Source organism: Abramis brama, assembly GCF_963993115.1.
Source record: "Abramis brama genome assembly, chromosome: 2".
Taxonomy (NCBI): domain Eukaryota; kingdom Metazoa; phylum Chordata; class Actinopteri; order Cypriniformes; family Leuciscidae; genus Abramis; species Abramis brama.
The window spans coordinates 41,243,307-41,265,421 of record NC_139964.1 but is presented as its reverse complement, the minus strand read 5'-3'; positions in this window follow the sequence as shown (position 1 = coordinate 41,265,421).

The window sequence follows — 22,115 nt, the reverse complement described above, 5'->3', positions numbered from 1 at the left end:
GATGGTTTGTTTGATTTTGGTGTATCAATTAGCTTTTTTCAAAGCTACAATTGTGTGATGTGACGTGACATGTACGTGCAAAAACGGCTGCTCACTGCTCCGGGTGTGTGTTCACAGTGTGTGTGTGTTCAGTGAGAATTGAACACCCACACACACTGTGAACACACACCCGGAGCAGTGGGTAGCCGTTTTTGCTGCGGCACCCAGGGAGCTATTGGGGACCATTTGTTCATGTTGTCTGAATGTTAAATAATGGCAAATGTTGGTACAATTTAAATAAGTTTTGTTTAATATTGTTTAAAGGAATGGTACAAATTAAATCTTTCTTTTTAATGACTTATCAGCCCACCCCACCCCACCCCACCCCAGATTGACCAAGGGTCCAGATGAGTACTGGCAATTTGGTGGAGGATTGCACTGTCACTTCTGGTTCACACACTTCTGGTTCACACACTTCTTCTAGTTCACTTTAAAAATGAAAATTAGCCCATGATTTACTCACCCTCAAGCCATCGTAAGTCTATATGACTTTCTTCTTTCAGACAAATACAATTGGAGTTATATAAATAAACACCCTGACGCTTCTGAGCTTCATAATGCGACATACTGCTGATATTTATACTGCTGACGTCACAAGTTGCATAAGTTGCGCTTTATACACAAGTAGACTGCGTATGGCCGTTTGGCTAGGATGGATGGGTGCACTTTTTTGAGCTTCAAACTGATGGTTGCAATGGTTGCAATCCACTGCCATTATGAAGCTTGGAAGTGTCAATGTGTTTATTAAGATAACTCTTCGTCTGAAAGAAGAAAGTCATATACACCTAGGATGGCTTGAGGGTGAGTAAATCATGGGCTAATTTTCATTTTTAAAGTGAACTACTTTAATACTATGTGTAGTTAGGATTCTGAATTAAGTGTAATGCTTCTCTACATATCAGACATGTACAGAGCCACATATATTATCAGAAATTAGAGCTGCAATTGTTGAAAGATTTTAATCTCGATTCAAATACCCATGCAATATTTTCCTAAATAACAAAGATTTGTCTTAAACCTTTGTCAAGTAAGATCACAGTGAATATTTATATCTGCATTGGCGCTGTCAGTAGCCACATTTACATGGACATTTTTTGTTTCGATCAGAATGAAATCATTCTGATTGATGAATCTGAACATAGTTTTTACATGAATGCTAAGTCATTGGGTTGATGTGCATTTATAAGTCACAAGCTTCAAATCTGATTTAAAGGTCCCGTTCTTCGTGATCCCATGTTTCAAACTTTAGTTAGTGTGTAATGTTGTTGTTAGAGTATAAATAATATCTGTAAAATTATAAAGCTCAAAGTTCAATGCCAAGCGAGATATTTTATTTAACAGAAGTCGCCTACAGCGAACAGCCCGTTTGGACTACATCCCTCTACTTCCTTCTTTAATGACGTCAGTAGAACCGTTTTTTGACTAACCTCCGCCCACAGGAATGCTCCCTCAACTCTACCGAAATTCGTTTATGTACTTGCGCACTTCTTACTGTGTTTACTCAGAAGTAAAAATGACGGTTCATCTTTTGTGTGATGTACAATAAACTTTATTAAACTCATCAGTATATGTTTGATCATCATTCGGACCTGGTCCGAAACAGCAGACTTGTAGGCTATTAATAATGGATACATACAAGCAGATGACAAATACGTTATAATCGTAATTAAACTACTAAACTATACCTTTTCCATCTCTATACAGCACTCTGACTCTGTAGGCGTTATTGTCCGCCTCGAAATGAACACCGTTACTGAAAGTTTCTGATATTATCATCATTCCGTGAGATGAAATTGTCCTGAGAGACTGAGCGCAGCTCATGAAGCTCCGCCCCCTGGGTCGTCCAGCAGCAGCTTATTTGCATTTAAAGGGCACAGACTAAAACAGCGCGTTTTTCTGAGCCCCAAAAAATGACAATTTAAACATGCTGTAAAAAGCGATCTGTTGGGTATTTTGAGCTGAAACTTCACATACACACTCTGGGGACATCAGAGACTTATTTTACATCTTGTGAAAAGGGGCATAATACGGGACCTTTCATCTTTTGACGTGCACGCTCTGCACGAATATGCAGTTTCTGGCTGTTGTCACAAACTAACCATCCTCCGTTGTTTTAAAAAGCAGACTTATATTTACCTATTTCAGGTCCTTATTAGGAGACGAGGAGCACACAAAGCTTTCTGTGCTGCTTAAATTAATCAAGCAGTAAAAAAACGATGCCCAGAAGTAGTTCTTATGCGATACCTTGTGTCAAAATGATTTATGGCTTCCGGTTGACCTTGACCTTTCCGGTCGCCCTTCCGGCCTGTATTGTTATGGATTGACCTATTGACCCTTCCTATCCCTTCGATCATGTGTTTTGACAGGTTGACCTTCCGGTGTCTTTCCGGCATATGTTGTTATGGTTTGCCCTATTGACCTTGCTAGTCTTTGATCATGTGATTTTGACAGAAAGTTTTGCCCTATTTGAACCTTTTTAGCCCTAGATCATGTGATTTTGACGGGTGTTTGTATGACAGAAAGTTTGAAGTTGGTGTCAGGTTTAGTTATATGGGTTTCTGTCTGGGTATATGTTGTCACAGGCGCTCCCTCCCACCCTTTGCATGTAATTGAATTTAAAAACATTATTACGACTTTTAATAATGTATTAAATTTAATAAAAATAAAATAATAATAAAAGAAAACATTTTATAAAGATATCATTTAAACTTTGAAATAAATTTAGCACTAACACAATGTCTCATTCTGATCGCTGAATAAACCCTAGGAGTCAGAGACCGTCAGGTGGTGCTGTAAGAGAGAACCACTCTGTGATTTTATATTATATTATAAGCAATTAATTTATATACTTTCAAGAATAGAATGTTTTTCAACTTTAGTTAAATTAGCAAGATATTATTTTATAACCATATCATGTATACTTTTAAAGAACAGTATGTTTTCAACTTTAGTTTAATTAGCACGATAATTATTTTAAAGGATAGAATGTTTTTTGCCATTGTTTAATCACACTGTCTGAAGAGCACGTTTCAAATGTCAGAGCTCAAATGCGAAGGCTGGGAGAGGGAATCCCATGACAAACACAAACACACACACACACACACACACTACTCTGGCTGGTGAGGCATTCAGGAAAAACAGTCTTTTTCTTCTCACTTTTCCAAAGGGGTCCACAATGCTCTGGAATGCGGAGGATATGCTGACACATATCCTATATATATATATATATATATATATATATATATATATATATATATATATATATATAACAGCGCCTTCAAAACCATCAGCAACATCACAGTGACCGAACAGCACATTTCAGATGTCAGAGCTCACATGCAAAGGGTGGGAGGGAGCGCCTGTGACAACATATACCCAGACAGAAACCCATATAACTAAACCTGACACCAACTTCAAACTTTCTGTCATACAAACACCCGTCAAAATCACATGATCTAGGGCTAAAAAGGTTCAAATAGGGCAAAACTTTCTGTCAAAATCACATGATCAAAGACTAGCAAGGTCAATAGGGCAAACCATAACAACATATGCCGGAAAGACACCGGAAGGTCAACCTGTCAAAACACATGATCGAAGGGATAGGAAGGGTCAATAGGTCAATCCATAACAATACAGGCCGGAAGGGCGACCGGAAAGGTCAAGGTCAACCGGAAGCCATAAATCATTTTGACACAAGGTATCGCATAAGAACTACTCCCAGATGCCAACAACAAGGCATCTGCAGATGAGAGTCCGAAACAAGCACTTGTTGGACAACGTTGTCCTGCACCACTTCACAGAATGATGAGTGGGAAGATCATTTTAGATTGACACAACAGTCATTTATTATATTCTTATATAATATTACAACAACATCAGCTCGTAATTCAAATGATCACAGAAGTACTGAGATAAGTTTATAGTTCAGATATAAACACTGTTAATAAGGTTCTGACTTTATCTTGTGTTTGTGTTATTATAAGTTATTATCTAGTTTATTGTAGTGTCACTTTACACTTTACACGTGCCCAGCAACAGTTAGGCCAATCAGCAATCCCCCTTTTTTTTCTCCACCAATCAGACAGTCTCCACTAGCGCAACCCCGAACTGTTGTCAGTAGGCATGTAACTTTCATCGGAGACACTCGCTCCATCCCCGATCTGGTATATCTGTCACGTTATAACTAAAGAAAACTAAGTGAGGACTCAAATGCAAAAGAATAAGGATTTATTTAATAAAAGAAACAAAGTAAAACAAAAACCCACAAGGGGGAAAAACATAATAGAAAACAAAACAACAACTTCAAAAACAAACATACCAAAGGGTCACGGGAGAACAGGGGCCTGTACCATGAAGCCGGATTAGGTGGCTAGCCAGCTATGTTTCAGCTTAGTTTCCGCCAACCCTGGGTTTTAGGTACTATGAAAGTAGCTCGGCTTTAATCGGTGTTCGTTGCCATGGTATCTTACGCTGCACGGCTAACCTGCTCCGGGGCAGGTTATGTTCTGGATTCAAGATCTCAGACTGAAGTTTGACCAATCAGCTGAGAGCAAAGAAACATATAGGTGACGTAACTTATTCCAAGTGTCTGTTGCAATGACTTCACCTTTTCTTCCAAATCCGGTGGACATCTCAGCGCAAATTGTTTGACGAGCACTTCGTAGAGAAAGAGTTTTTAGCCAGACAAAATCCACTTGCCTTAACTGATAGTTAACTTACTTGTATGAAAGATACAGATTTTCCGCGGAAGGAATGTCTTATCTTTGCGAACTTCTTGAGCCGCACATAAAGAATTTAACACGTCAAATTCATGCACTTACTGTACCGCAAATTGTATTGCGTTGCGTTTTTTTTTTTTTTTTTTTGCAAGTGGTACATTCTTGCACGGTAGGTGACGCACAGAAGCTATAGGGGAAAACACGGTTTGTCGAACCATTCGCAAGGTGGTCCTCGCTCTGCAGGAGTACATGAAAAGTTTCATTAATAGTGTTCCCCGGACATTTATCGACCATGTCCATAAAAGAGGGCTTTTATAAAATTGCCAGTAAGATATATTGATAGGGTGACATCACATGAACACTTTTTTCTTTTTCTTTTATTCACATATGTACTATACAATATAATACATGTTAAGAATTATTTTGAATCTTTTTTATTATTCTTCTGTTAATCTTATGATAGGATTCCCAAGTCATTGCATCATGTATGCAGTCTATTGCTCCAATCTCCACTGCTCTAGGGGAACATGAGGCAGATTATGTTAATAGGAAGTCCTATCACAGCCATAATGTTCAGGTAGAGATGATGTGAATATGTGAGATGATTATTTTCTGTGAGATGAATCTTTAAATTAATAGTAACATTAACAGATATAACAATGATCTACTAAACATTTCATCTGCAGACGACTTGTGGTCATGAACATATTATCAAGTTTAGATGCCAAATGGCCTGGCTCCAGTGCTTGACTCATGAATTTTCCATGAGTCTGTGTTGTGTCAGCACTTTGAGGAAAGCAAGTTAAATTTGGTACAGTACAAAACACTGTTAATTTGAACTGAGCTAGAAAAACCTACACAATAACCCCCTATCATGACCCTCAGACAGGGCCACAGCACCGCTTCAATGGCCCTCAGTAAAACCAGAGTGAAGATAGAGATGAGCTTTGGCCTCATAAAGGCACGTTTCAACTGTGTTCGGCCCTTCACCAGAGCGGGCATCACAGATAGTGGCTGCATGTGCCATTCTGCACAATATAAATATTCATACTAAAGTGTTACTTGGTTAAATAAGTTATACTATATAACTATATACATACAGAGATCAGTTTTATCCAGCTGTTTGATTTTGTTTGGAGCCTCCTCAGCTCACAGTCTGCTCCTTTAGTGTGCAGTCTAGTCTAGTTCAAGACTCCTTTAGTGTGCAGTCTAGTTCAAGTCTCCTTTAGTGTGCAGTCTAGTTCAAGACTCCTTTAGTGTGCAGTCTAGTTCAAGTCTCCTTTAGTGTGCAGTCTAGTTCAAGACTCCTTTAGTGTGCAGTTTAGTTCAAGACTCATTTTGTACAGGGCCCTGACTGAGTCTGTTTCCACCTGAAACATAATTCCACCACAAACATGATCATTACAAGTTTTCTGGAGGCTCATCAAAATCACAAAAAGTTCCTTGACTTCCTACAAACACAGGACTGACTAATTTATGTCAAGGGTTTTAAATCCTTACACATTTCTTCTGAAGCCCATTGAGGTAGAGGCCTCAGTTTCTGGGGCAGGTTGTGAAAAATCCTACAATAAAAGAGATGTGTAACTTGGGCCAGTCCCTTTTTTATGCCACACATTCAAATGTTTGCCATAATAAAAAGCCCAGTGCATTCACATCAGCAACTGTCTGAAAACACACAGACAGAGTGTCTTCATTTCCTCCACCCTAATAAATAAAAATAGGTCAATGTAAAGCATAACTGTTGTAAAGCAGGTTATGTTTGGTGTTCTGTCTGCTGCATACTGACCTCTGTGTGGGAGACTGTGTGCATGTGTGCTGGCTTCAACAGGGACACTGTATTTCCCTCTACTGCAGAACATACAGTCAGCCATATTTAAAACTTAAAAAAGTAGTAATGTATTGCACACGTACCCAGTGTTACTTGCTTAGAGGAGCCAGCACCAGGGTCAGATTGTACAGCACCTGTAATCACATCCATAATCGGCCGTCCCTTATTGCCTACTCAGAGTCAGAGCCAACTCCTGCGCCACAGTGTATTCTGGTTTTCTGAATTTAACTCTTTATTTCTGTTTGCTGCAAACAAGTGTTTGTAATAAAATGTTCACAAAAGTAATAAAAGGTTGTGGTAAATACTCACTCACTTTGAATTATATTTTTATATTTTGTCTTAATCTGCTGCCAAGAACATTTGGAGTTGGGGTTGCATCTAAAAATCAATGAATATTAATCTTTCTTAGTACATGCACATTTTTATATATTATAAAAATAGGCTATAGGCTATATTACACGTATAGGCAACACATACATACATAATTTTGCATAAATATAGAATGTATTTGTTTAACTTACACATTAACAATCAGCAATCTTTCTCCAACAGTCTTCTCTTGCTTTGGCAGCAGAGACAGTATTGTTTCGAGCTTGAAATACATTTTAATTGTAATACAAATACAATTAAATTCATCGTAATTATGAATGATTATCTCTTGCTCCTCTGCGGAAAAATCGCGACCCGCGATTGGTTGTTCAGTGTCGACGTCACTCTTTTATGTGCACGCGCGCATGGAGTAATCATAGCTTGAGGATCAAAGCCTGAGTTGACAGAGAAAGTTGATGAGCTGCATCATGGTACCAATAAAGCCTGATTGCATCGGTTTGGTTTTGTCAACTCAAAACTAATCCTGTAACCCCGAGTTTGTTCAGCTACCTTCATGGTACAGGCCCCAGGAGAAGTATAAAAGACAACAATCCGACACAGACTGCAAACACAAAGGAACTTATAAAAGGGACAAATCAGGCAGGTGATTAGGGAACAACAGGTGGGGCAAATGAAACCAATAATGAGATAACAAGGAGGGTTGGGATCAAGACAGAGACAGGAACACAAAACACCACATGTGCTACACGAGACAGGACAGGCATGTGACAATATCTAGGGGGAAATATCTTTATTCTTCAGTTCTGCTTCATGCGTCCATGAGAATGTGAGTCTATGTCAATATTGTTGTCTGTTCCTTGCTTAGATTAATGTAGTATGTGTACAATTCCTTACACTTTACTTTGCCTATCGATGTGTGCATTCCTGGAGCTAAATAACCAAACCAGATTTAGGCTACATGATAGTTTCACACTTTCCCATATCTTTGATGGTGTTTAGAGCGATTTCGCCGTGTTTTTGGCTGTGCGCATCGTAGGCTTTAACTCTGATCACGTGACACCAGCATGCGCTCTCTGCATATTTTCGGATGTGGCGCGATTTAACCCCTTCTCGGCCAAATGTTATAGCGCTGAGTTTTGGTGGTTTTCAGCCAACCAGGCAGTTTAATCATTTATGTCTGTTCAAATCAAGACAGTATTGTATGTGCCATTTGTATATGTACCAGTTGTATAGTATTTTGCACTTTTGAGATTGTTTATTGTTATATTATATTCATTGTAGTGATTTAGAAATCTTCTTTTCATACCTCAATTGCATTTATTGTTACAATTGTGTATGAATACTTATTATTCATGAGTCCATTTTTTTTTTCTGTTTTATTTTAGAAACCATGAACAAAACTCACATCGTCTATATCAAACTGTTTCATTAAAGAGTGGCATGAGAGTGTAAAATTCGTCCTCATTATTGTTCCGACCGGACAACCTGGGGAGATTGAGGATTTTGTATCAATCCTAAGTACAGTCCTTCTCAGAGGTCACAAGTTTGGGTCTCCTTCCCGACACCTCCTTTATAAACACTGTCTACAGTAGCAATCAAAATAGAGTAAATCAACTTTTGCAAGAATCTTGACACTTGAAATTTTAATCATTCATTCTAGAGATTTGTTCAAAAATGCTGATTCATCCAGTAATGAAACACGTATTTTAGTCATTAAATCATTCATTCAAACTTCTTTTTTTTCATTCAGATTAAACATTTTAAATCGACTGCAGAAATTAACATTTGTCAGAACCTCTAGTAAATTACATGTTACGTTGTTAATTTATCTGTTCAGAATCGTGATATCTGTATGAAACACTAAAATAATCGGGATTCTCATCTTAACTTAATTCTAACTTAAGTTATTAAAACTGTGACTCTTAAGTGGAGCCATCCTGGAAATTTAAGAATCATCCACACCTGTGATCACCTCAATTATTTTCCAAAGACACAAAGGATAATATTTTTATATTTTTACTTTAAAAGCATATAAAAAATAATTAAAATACTTTAATTATGCATCATTTTGTCATTTTGTCATTTTGCACTGAGAATCTGATTGTGAGAAACTATATTAAAATGACAAAAAAAAATCTTGAGACAAATAATGTATTATTATTATTTTTGTTTATATATTTTTAATGGTTAACTTGTATCAATGAATGAATTGATGCTTCCAAACACATCGCATTTTCATACTTTATAAACTGGTTTTATTAATACAAAATTAAATCGTAATAGTCTGAATAAATAAACAGTAATTCTCTATTGATTTCCCAAATGCCCTTCCAGTGACATTCCAATACCATGACCATTCCAATTGAAGTTTAATGCTGTTTTTGTTTTGTTTTTTTATCCTGAGTAAAAGTTGTTATTCTTTCATAAGGTATTGTGACATGTGTAAGTAACATGATTTCTCTAAAATCATAATCTCTAAAAAAAAAAAAAAAAATGTTTTGCAGATGCTCTTAAGAGGACTGCACAGATCAAATGGCAAGAAACTGAGAGGGAACTCTCAAAATAGTCTGGGACAAGAGATGGAGGAGGACAGTGTCTAGAATGCACAAATGACTGTTTGCAGTGTAAGCTGTACTGATAAATGTATAGTTGCTGCTTCTTCTAACTGTCCCCAATTTATTTCCTGTTCAAATGTTCAAAGCTTTCAGTAAAGACCGGGTCAAATACAGGTTAAAAGTATGTATTTTAACAATTAGGTATATAACTTTAAAGAGATGCTCTTTAATCTGACATAAATCTGCTTCTTTAAATACTGTCTCTGGAATTTCAGAATATAGCATAATATGATGGGTAATTTCAATAAATTTAAATTTGAAAAAAATTCAATCTCACTGTGTCCTCTAATGCTTTAAAAATTGTTTGTGTGGTGTTGCTACTCATTTAGATGGAACCCAGATGATCCCTAGTTGGGCCACATGCATATTATTCCTAGTTGGGCCCCTCCTAAAGCCCTGTGAAATCCTGCATAAAACCTAAATGAGTAAGTTGCTGGGGCCAACATGGAACCCGTGGACAAACCCACTTACAGCCCGTATTTCAGTCCATGTAGTAACCTTGTAGTACCCACAAAAAAACTAAAGCTGGGACCAAGATGGGTCTTGTGCATGTAGCCCAGTTGGGGCCCACCTGTTTATAAGTGCCATCCTATATGAAATCCAATCAGGACAATTAACATGGGGCCATTATGGAACCCGCGGACAATCCCATATAGAGCCCATTTTTCAGCCCATTTCAAACCCACATGGGCCCCACATACAAATGTCGACTGGGTTAAAGCTGGGACAGAGATGGGTCTTGTGCATGTTGCCCACTTGGGTCCCACCTAGTACCAAGTGCAATCCTACATGAAATTCATCTGGGCAATTAACACGGGGCCATTATGGAACGCAGACAATCCTACATGGGGCCCATTTTTCAGCCCATTTCATACCCATATAGGCCCCACATACAAATGTTGGCTGGGTACGAACAGGTATACATGCGGTTACATGGCTCGTTTCCACTGAGCAGTACGGTACGGTACGGTACGCATTTATTTCCATTTCCACTGTCAAAAGTTGTGAATGGTACCAAAATGCCGAACCGTACCGTACCACTTTTTGGGTACCCTTCCGTTGGGGTATCTAGCACAGTGGTACAATACTAAAGGGTGGAGCTAGACTCACTGCAGGACGTTGATTGGTTGACAGAGAATCGTCACTTGCGCGTGCTACAAGGGGAATGACAACATAAGAAGCGCCATTTTTTAATATACAGTTTAAATATAATACTACGGTTACTGTGTCACAAAATGTAATTTTAAGCGTTTTTCAGGTGAGAATGTAGTTGTTTAAAGCTCAAATCTGTGGTTTATTTATAAAGATTTATGAAAATTTGATCCAGGTTGTGAGATCCAGGCAATCACCGGGCGCTCAGCGCTCATGTACCCCGCCTGGAACAGCCTTTCCTCGGCTGGTCCTTCTGACGTTTGCCGCTGACTCTGACGTCTCTGTAGTGGTTAAACATGAGATATAATTCGTATTGTGTAGCCCTAACGGGCAATATTTGGTCTTGTGAATCTTTAATTTGTTCCCTGGCCAAACTGAGGGCTAAGTGAAATTTCATAACTTTATATTTAGGCTATTTAACTTTACCGTTGTAACGTTAGACTAGAGCGCTGACTTTATATGTTTGACTGAATTGTTTGCTTTATTTTTTATTGTATAGCTTCTTGTACTTTTTACTTATACTTTTATAATGGCTATTATTGATAAAACTGAAATTTAACAAAAAGAGACTTTTTTTGTAGAGAAGAGACATTTTTTATTTTTATTTTATTACAGTAAAGATGATCAGAGTACAAATGCACATATTGCCTGAACCATATTAATAAGTTTCATATTTTTATAATTTAAACAAAAAGAGGGTTGTGTTAATTATTATTATTTTTTTTTATTTTTTTATAAATAGGCTAACGTTACATGCAGTGAATATAATCAATACGCGTTGCCTGAACCACATTTGTGTGGCTATAATGTTTAAGATTTCTTTAAATGGAAAGGTAAAGAGGCAGTGTGGTGTTTTATAACATATTTCGTTTTATTGTTGCTTAAAATGTACATACAGAGATGACCGGAGTAGCAGAGCGAGCTGAGTGACGCTTTGAATAACGCGCTGTTACCAGACTCGCGTCCTCGGGAGTCTTTCTCCTGAGCTGGACTTGGCAAGTCCGAACTTTGCGTACTTGCTATTGAGAAACGCCTAATGTCGGCGCTTGGCTTCTTGTGACAAACATGCCGAGAAGCAAGAACAAGATCTGCTGTATGTCATCCATTGTTGTTTATGCCGCTTTCTTCTTCGCGCGAAAATGACGTTGATCGCTTCTTTCCGGCATAGGCTACACCACGCCTATCAAGTAAGGGTACTGTTGGCAGTGGAAACGCTAGCCGATTCATGGTTTACCGTACCGTACCGTACCGTACTGCTCAGTGGAAACGAGCCAGAAGTGTTTGTTTGGGGCGGTGTATGCAAGTCAGTGTGGGCTGACAGTTTCATTCATAAAAATATTCCCTATGTGTAGAAAAACACACGCACTATAGGAAGTTTTAGCTCCGCCCCTGTTGAATTTTAACTAGCTCAGATCTCGCGCTCGCTGAGGTAACGCATAGATTATGGGTCTGCAATATATTGCAGGATATATCTTTATATCTGAGCTCAATAAGGATTTCCCCTTTCTCACTTTTTCCTATTATCTAAATGTGTGTTTGCAAGCTACAATTCTTTTTGTATTCAAATATGGATATTCAGTCTGTAATTCAGACTTAGTCATGTGGAAAGAACCTTGGTTCCTGTCCCAAGGGAGGTGCTGTTGTCATCGCGCCACGCTGACGACGGATGCTTCCCTCACGGGTTGGGGGGCGATTATGAGTGGTCGCCCAGTCTAAGGTCTGTGGCAGGACCATCATCTCTCGTGGTATATCAACTGTCTAGAAATGTTGGTAGTGTTCCAGGCTCTGAAAAACTTTCTCCCAGACCTGAGGGACCATCATGTGCTTGTTCGGTCAGACAACACATTGGTGGTCTCCTATATAAACCATCAGGGGGGGTCTGCCCCTTATACTAGCTGGCTCACCAGATCCTCCTGTGGGCCCAGTGGAAGTTACTTTCGTTGAGAGCGATATTTATCCCAGGGTACACTGTAAAAAATAATTCTGTGGCTTAGTAAATATTACAGAAATATTTAACTTTATTAACTTAATAAAATCTCTGAATATCGTTTACTTGATTGTTTGAGTTAAACATACCAAAATAATTGAGTAAAAATCCAACAGTTCATTTTATCTAAAATTTGCAGATATATTTAAGCTTTTTTCACTAAAATAATTTAGTATTTCACTAACCAATTATTTCTGTATAATACACTTAATATATTTGTGAAATTTCTATCAAAATATTTGAGAATGTTGAATTAAACTGATCTGTTTCAGGAAACAAAAATATTACTTAATTCAAATCAATATTATTAATATATTTAACACACTCAAAATTTAGTACGTTTACTCAATTAAAACAATTCACCCCTCCCACCCTCTGACGTGACGACAACTCGACGGTTGAGTGAGCGCGGGCTGATTGAACTCTCTAGTCTCCAGAACAACAGTTCTCTTCTCAGCGTCGCAGATTTGGTGCATTTCCTCTCTGAAATTCAGGTTTGTGTATGTTTTATTTTATCTATAAAATCATTACTGTGCTTTAAATCATTTTATTTAATGGAAAACAACATACAGAGGCGTAATGTGACACCTAAACGAGAGTTGCGCCTGTCTTTACAGTCTATGGTCTTTTCGCGTGATTGAAACGCCTTGCATGAAACACACGACTTTATTCCTAATGATAATGAATATAATTAATTTGTATGATAAAATGTCCTCAGAACTGTACATTGTTTGTTTATTGGCAGGTTATGGAGTCAGTCGCTCGCAGTATCTTTCGGCTCTGAGTGAAACGCAGGACGGCGGTATGAAGTTTGAAGTTCACCCGCAGAGCACGAGTCCGTCTCCTGCACGAGAACCAGTGCAGATCCGGTGGAGATGGGATAACAGACTGGTTGATTACACTTGAATTAGGTTACCTGAATGTTTAAATGTTTAATTTTTACTTATAAAATGTTTGTTAACTGAGTTTAAATGTAGGCAATATTGTATGTTAAAACAGTGTAAACTATGCTGTATTGCTGTACTCATCGACAATAAAGGCAATGTCATGTATACTGGTGGTTGTATGGAATACTATTTTACAAAGGTTTAGAGGAAATAAAAAACGTTATTATTACTCAAAAATAAAAACAATTAAAATTACAATAAAAATATTGTTTTTTTAAATGTTTAAATGTTACATTATTTATACTCAATTTTATTTGTTAATGTACCAGATGCAGTTACTCAGATTTACTTATTTTTTTTTACTTGCATTTACTCAATTCATACAGTATATTTAATTGATTTCACAGCTTTAAAATTTACTAAATGTTTTTTAGTGTAAAAATGTTTCACCAAAAAAATTGAGTAAATAATAGTTAAACTTTTTAGAGTGTACTTAAATCAGGGGGCAGACATCCTGTCGAGGCAGGGGCTGAGGCCCGGGGAGTTGAGACCCCACCCCAAGGTGGTAGAGCTCCTTTGGGAGGACTTCGGTCAAGCCGAGACCGACCTGTTCACATCCCAAGAGACCACGCATAGTCCACTATGGTTCTCACTCAGCCATCCAGCCCCTCTGGGGTTGGATGCTATAGTGCAGACGTGGCCGAGGTTCCCCCGATTGTTCTGCTCCCAGGAGTTCTGGAAAGGGTTTGCCAGGATTGGGTCAGTCTACTGCTAGTAGCCCCGTTTTGGCCGGCCCGAGTAACCTAGTGTATCTCCTCGACGGCTCTCCTCTGGAGATTCCGATCAGGACGGACCTACTCTTTCAGGCGAGTGGGTCGAACCTTCACCTCCGCCCAGAACTGTGGATACTGTGGGCTTGGCCTCTGAGGGGGCCCAGCTCATAAGTTCTGGTCTCTCAACCGAGGTTGTTGAGACCATTCTCCACTCCAGAGCCCCATCCAAAAGGAAACTGTATGCCTTGAAGTGGAGACTTATCACTTCCTGGTGTGGAGAGCACCAGTTGGACCTGGTTAACTGCCCAGTGGATGCAGTGCTGGAGTTCCTACAGGAGCGCTTCTCCTCAGGGTTATCCTACTAGTACTGCAGGCCTCTGTCCTCCTCAGACTTTTGAAATAACGTTACCCATGCAAGTACACTAAACGTGAGCTTCTGTTAGCAAAACAAAAGACACAGACACTGAGTGAACTCAATCTCACCGTCTTTAACTCAATAAAAACAATAGACAGCAACAGGTCTGGTGTCTGTAACTTAGGAAAACAAACAACGCATTTTGTCTTGTTTCCAACAGATATTGTATCAAATCTTGTGGCAACCATAGACTGTACAAAACAACACGTCAGCATCAACTTAGCAACACGTTAGTGTTGCATATCCGTTCACAAACTATAATTTCAGATTATGCTGGCTCCATAATGTAACATAAAATGTGTTGTAACATGTAAATGTTTATTTACGGGTTGTGAATTTGAGGTCGGACCCAACAATGTAGGGAATGCAGCATCTTTGATGAGTAGCTTCTTTGAAAAAACGGCATTGAACTGTGCCTGATTGATGAAGCAGTCACTTGTGAAATGTACAGAACAGACAGTTAAGGTCGAACTAAATTGTTGTGCTATTTCCAAATAAATAAACATTAGCCACTGATATATATATATATATATATATATATATATATTGTTTTACGGTGTGTACTTTACTCTTAACACCTTTTACCTATTTATTTATTATTCTCAGGTAAGGTAAAGAAAGTCAAATCTGACCTAAACCGTAAGCATTCAAAAGGTACTTACAATTTGGTCAGAAGACTCCCCTGTGGTATGTTTGCATTAAAAGTCTTCCAGCATCATAAATCTAAGTCTCGGTAGGCAGATTTTGTAATCAATTAAATTTATTTTAATTGGTTACTTTTCTTTTATAATAAACAAAAATATAAAGGCAAATAAAACTTCATCGTTTAAGTATAAAATACAATAATCACATCTTGAATCAAAGGTGTAGTAAGCTCTGGGCTTCTTCTCTTCTGCTTGGGGTTTCTTGTCCTCAGCTCTGGGCTTCTAGGCGTCGGGGGCACACTGGCGTATCAGTATCCCCACGGGCAAATCAGTTCTTCAGTCTTTTATACTTCTGTTGTTTACAACAGGCGTTGGGTTGTCACTCCTCCAAAGTTTCCCAGATCCTTCTCCAGGCAGGTGCAAGCGGCCCACCTCTTCATGTCCTTGAACTACACTAAACTCAGCTAAGATGGCTGAGTTCATTTAAAGTTCTAGGAGTCTAGCGCACACACATAATCGCACTTTTCTGCTCCTCTTAACATGGGTTGGCACAGTCACATATACATACATAACCAATTACTGTACATCTATGCCAAAACAATATAAGCCATCTTTTACAAACAAAATAATTAACAACATTGAATGCAATGCATTATATCCAATACATTGGCTAAATATGTGTAACAATAAAGGCATCTATAATAAACAAGGAGGCAGGTAATTGCATTTTCTTGATATTATACAACAATATATATATATATAGGAGGGAGGGACGTTGGGCAGTGCTCAGGGTGGTGACTGAAGGAGGTGACTGAGTAGTTCTGATGGCACATTTTTTATGGAAGTCACAACGGCTCGTAAAAAGTCACAGCTACTTTATGCAGGCTGTGTGCATTTGTCTGTGGATTGAGTATTTTGAAACTTATATGGTAGTTACATAGCCCCTGGACCTCTGCTATCAAGAAAAAAGCCAGGAAATTTCAGTTTTGACAATATGGGACCTTTAAGCGAATAACCTCAACTTTCAGTTAAAAAAAAAGGAGTTAATTTTTTAGGGTAAGCAGCCATAGCAACTTACTCTCTGAACATAACCTGCTCCAGAGCAGGTTCTGTTCCAGGGTTAGTTTACTTAAGAGGTGTTTAGCGCATGCGTGAACTATTGATGAGGCTCCAGTGGGCATGACAGATTGCACACAATATTATATATATATATAGTTATATCGATATATAAAACACTATATATAAAACACTTATAAAGCACGATATATAAAGCATGGTAATTTTTATTTTATTTTATTTATTTTATATTGTGACGGGAGGAGCAAATGACAGACACAGTGGGTGTGGCGTCAGGAGAGGCATTTATTACCATAAAAATAAATGTAAAATGTCCAAAAAAGGAAAAATAAAGTGTCCAAACAAATAGGGGATCTGGTGTCCTCACTGTGCTGGGGCTAGTGAAGGAAAGGGAGTGAGTAATGAGGGGTCCAGGGAAGGGACATGGTCCGGCGGCCGCACACGCTTCCAAACCCATATTAAGTGCTTGCTGCCAAAAAGCTCTCTTTTTTGTTTGTTTCATCTGTCCATAGAACGTTTGAAAAGTAACTGACACTACTGGAACTTCAAATGGGATGGGTTATATGGTCAGATGAAACAAGTGTTTTTTCGCTAATAACTTTAGTTATTAGGCAGCAAACAAAAAGATGGGTTTGGTGCACACAGGGATAAAAAAAAAGTACCCCATGTGTAAAATGAAATACTCTGATGTATCTTTAATGCTGTGGGCCTAATTTTCTACCAGAGGTCATCTTGGACATCCTGGACATCTTGATCAGATACATGGCATCATGGATTCGATCAAATACCAACAGATAAAAAATCAAAACCTGACAGCCTGTGCTAGAAATCTTATAATGGGCCATGTTTGGATCTTCCAACAGGTCAGTGATCCAAAAACAAACATCAAAATCAAAACAAAAAAACCAAGCATCTGCAATGGCCATCCCAGTCCCTGTCCTGAACCCTATAGAAAATGAGTGGGCTGAACTGAAGAAGCACCAACATGAATCTGGGAATCTGAAGGATCTAGAGAGATCTGTATGGAGGAATGGTCTCAGATCTCTTGGTAGGTGTTCTCCAAACTCATCAGGCATTATAGGAGAAGATTCAGAGCTGTTATCTTGGAAAAAGGAGGTTGCAAAAATTATTTAATAAAAGGGGGCAAATAATTGTTCCCAATGTGTTTTGGAGAAAAACATTTATTTCATAATGTGATTTTTTTCCCCCACTTTCAATTATTTTACTTCAATAAAAGGTTAGATAAAATATCAAAAGGATAACCAATGCAGATTTATTTTTTACAGCCATCTTTGATCATATTTACCAAGGGGGCAAATCATTCTGACCAGCACTGTATATATAGCCGCTCTGGAGAAAACCGTGATGTCATCGTCCAGCTCATGTCAGTTCTCATATAATGGTGTCAATGCAGGCAGATCAATATTATTGTTGAATATTAAATTAAATGTTAAATTTAATGTCCCCCATAAGGAATGAATGACTATTTAAAAAATTATTCACACAAATGTTTGCTTAGATTTATGCTTAAATCACATTAATCACATCACAATCAATGTAGTAGGTTAAAAAAAAAAAAAGTGTCTCTGGGTCCACAAATATCAGTATTATCACAGAAAACAAATCCTGGGTTGAGCCTTTTAGGTAATTTTTTGGGGGGTTATCTTTTCAGTGTTTGAGTAGTTGTGTGTTACCCAGCTCCTGGGTCAGAAATAACAACCCAGTGTTAGGGTAGTTTTTGTGTTACCCAGATCCTGGGTTAGACGTAACAACCCAGGGCTTGAGTTATTTATCGCAGGCTTTTTGCGTGTAATTACCTCTTTAGGAGAGAGCAGTACAGTGAAATTGTGCAAGTCTTTGGTAAAATACAGGTTTGTATACATTTTATTTTATCTATAAATTTGTTATTCTGCTGTATATTGTTTAATTTTATGCAAAGCAACATACAGGAGCGTGATGTGAGTCACCTACACAATAAACTAGTATTATAGTAAAAATGAATCAACCCATTATGCTGGGTTAAATAAACAACCCAATTTGCTGGGTAAAATTAACCCAACATGTGTTCTGTCCTATATTTACCCTGCCCTGCTGTATTGGTTTGTTTTTAACCCAGTGTTTTTTAGAGTGTACCTGCACACAAACATATGGCTATCTCCACATAAACATGCTTTGATCCATTATTGTACTGGATGTTTTGCAGTTGGTCATAAATGTGTAAAAGTAGCAACCAGGCAAATTCACCATGTTTTGAGTATGTTCTCCCTTCCAAAATCTCAAAACAAAACCAACCAACCAAAAGTCAAACAAGGACTTTCCATGACACATTAACTATTCATACCCATTTGCATGGCAGCGCTGCCCGTGAGTGCCAGGATGCAGTCTCTGTTCAATGCTAATGAACGCCTGCAATGTGGGGATAAGAGAGGAGGTGTTGTTCTCTTTGAGAAAGGGCCAACGCTAATATGGATGACTCATTTGTAATGTAGAACAAGATCAATTAGAAATATGGCATGGGAGCGTACGCATAGAAAACCTGTGCAATATAAACTCAAGCCCCCCTGTGAAGAATTATAGAAAACCAAGTCCTCATTTACAAGAATATGAGTGTTTTGTCAGTAATAGGATTACACTAGCAAACAGGAGGCTGATATAATGTATATGCTGGTTTCAGCACCCAGTTTTCATTCTTGCCAGCACCAGCTTATTTCATACCGTTTTAAAAACAATACATTTCAAAATTGTGTTTGTTTCCGTACAGCAATTATATGGAGGCAAGATGTTGGTTGGCAATTCGTGCTGAGAATATGCCGGTACCTCAATACTAGCCACATCATACCACAATCCTGCAGACACAGTGTTTATATATATATATATATATATATATATATATATATATATATATATATATATATATATATATATATATATTTGTGAATTGCCTAACCTAGTTTTTCACAGAATGTTTACATTTGCAGAGTTTCCGTGAAATAAAAATAAGTGTTGTGAAGGTTCTTATGTAATGTAATGAGTGCTGCTTATGGGAAAAGATGAGCTGTACTCTGCAGTAAGATCTAGCTTCACACAACACTTTTTCCCTTTGTAAGCAATAATCTGAGGCTGTCACACTTTGTTTGCAGGTCTACTTCAGCGCTAACTCTGTTTACTTTTGAGGTTTTGCAAGTGTTTTTGCCAACATTATCTTTGACTGGTGTGAAATTGAACTTGTGACAGACAGCTACAGTGACAGTTGAAAGAAACATTCCTGCTTGCCTGCAGTGTAGCAGAGCTGCATAATCGGCACTTGTGTTAAACAGTACAGACCACTCTATACCTGGGCCTCATTCTGAATGCCAATTTGATAAATAAGCTGACTGCATTAGGTATTTTATTGGAGCTGAAATCACCTTGTTCACTTTAACTAGCTAGGTCAATTAAATAATTAATTTAACTAATTTAACTGAATAAACTAGCTATAAATTTCAATAATTATCTCTCATTTAAATGTATATTGTTCTTACGCTATCAGGAAAGTAAACTTTAAAAATCCCATATACTATATAGATATACTGTAGAGAATTTGAATACATTCAAACACTATTTTGTTTTTTCAACTCCAAAATTTCACATTTTAATCCATGTGTTACTTGCCTTTTGTTTTTAATTATTTGTGAAATTTACCAGCAATTTAAGATTTTTTCCCCATTATGTGGGTAAAAAAAAAATGAGCCAAATGGGGGAAAAGTTCTTCATATTTTAAGGACAGTTCATTGTAATGATGAATTTTATACATTTAATTTAATTAGTTCAACTTTTAGAATACATTCATAAGTATGTAATATTACTATATATATATATATATATATATATATATATATATATATATATATATATATATATATATATATACACACATATATATATAGTTATGAACAAATGTATAGTTATAAACTATGTATAAAAAAAACCAAATAAAAACAAATAAAAAAAAAACATTATGACATTAACATTAAGACAGATCAAGCCAGACACAGGAAACCTGAATCAATACCTGAGTATGACATACAGTGATCCCAAGAGAGAACAGGAGTTAGGAGTGGGCAAAATCTTAATGGACCCCCTGAACCGAATGATCAGTTTGATCAGCTGCAGCTGAAGTCAGAGAAGTTGTTTGAAAGGCAATGGCAGGCTCTGCACCTGGACCAAGTAACACATCATACAAAATGTATAATAACTGCCCCAAACTCATGTGGCAACAGTAGAGGATTCTGGAGAAGGGGGGAAATCCCAGAGCAGTGGAAAGTGGCTGAAAAGGTGTGGATAAAGGAAGGAGGACAACTCAACCCAGATATGCCAGTTCCGAATGGTGCTGAAGAAAGGGAAGATTGAAGCCAATTTTTAAATTCCACATCACAAGCACAGCCATCCCAACTATCTCAGAAAAGCCAGTCAAGAGCCTAGGCAAGGTGTTTGAAAGTTATCTGAGGGACACATGATCTATCCAGGCCACATGTATAGAGTTGGTGTGCTGGCTGAAATCTGTAGATAAATCTGGCCTGCCTAGGAAGTTCAAAGCCTGAATGTACCAGCACAGCATTCTCCCTAGAATCCTGTGGCCCCTCCTAGTATATGCAGTGCCAATTTCAACAGTTAAGATCTTGGAGAGGAACGTCAGTAACTACATCAGGAGATGGCTGGGGCTTCCGAAGAGTCTGAGCAGCATCTCATTGCACAGACATCACAACAAGCTGCAACTACCCTTCAAGGAATTTAAAGTAATAAGAACTAGATAAGTGGCACAATAAAGGGACTCAAGAGATCCGAAGGTAGCTAATGCATGGATCCAAGAGAGGACTTGCAGGTAATGGAGGGCAGCAGAGGCTGTTCAAGAGGCAAATGAAAGGTTGTAGCACAGGAGGCTGGTGGGAGTGGTCATACGAGCCAGAGCGGTGTTGGATCCTTTCTGGCGCCACAAATGAACATCAGTAGAGGAAAGGAAAGGAACCACATTGTTCAGGAAGAGGTTATAGCAACTGTGGAGGAGATAAAAACCTGCAGGGCAGTGGGAATGAAACAACAAGGAGCTTGGACAAGATGGGAAAATGCCATAGAGAGGAGTCACCTGATTAGAGCTTTGGAAGGCTGAACCACACCGCATAAAATGTATCATCCAGTCAGTGTAAGATGTTCTGCCAAGCCCATCAAATATGCACCTATGGGGAAAACCAGCATATACCTACTGTGCTCCAAGCATGGAACCCAGTAACATGTCCTTAGCTGCTGTCCAAAGTCACTTGGAGAAGGACGGTACAGATGGAGGCATGATAAAGTCCTGAAGACCATCGCTGAACCTATCAGTGAAGGAGCTAAGAGGGCAAAGCGGTCTTGACCCTCCAAGCAGATAATTGGCAATATCTGGCATCAAGGCATTGGCAGCTGTTAGTGGACCTGGAATTGCAGCCAAAGTTCCCTAGCCGTATTGTAATCACCATCCTGTGACCAAACATTGTACTTGTGTCAGAATCCACTAAAAAAGCCATTCCAGCTGGAGCTGACAGTCCTATAGAAAGATTGCTTGGAAGAGGCTTTTGGGAGGAAGCTCTCCAAGTACGAGTGAGGTGTGTCCCAGTGGAGGTTGGATGTTGGGGAT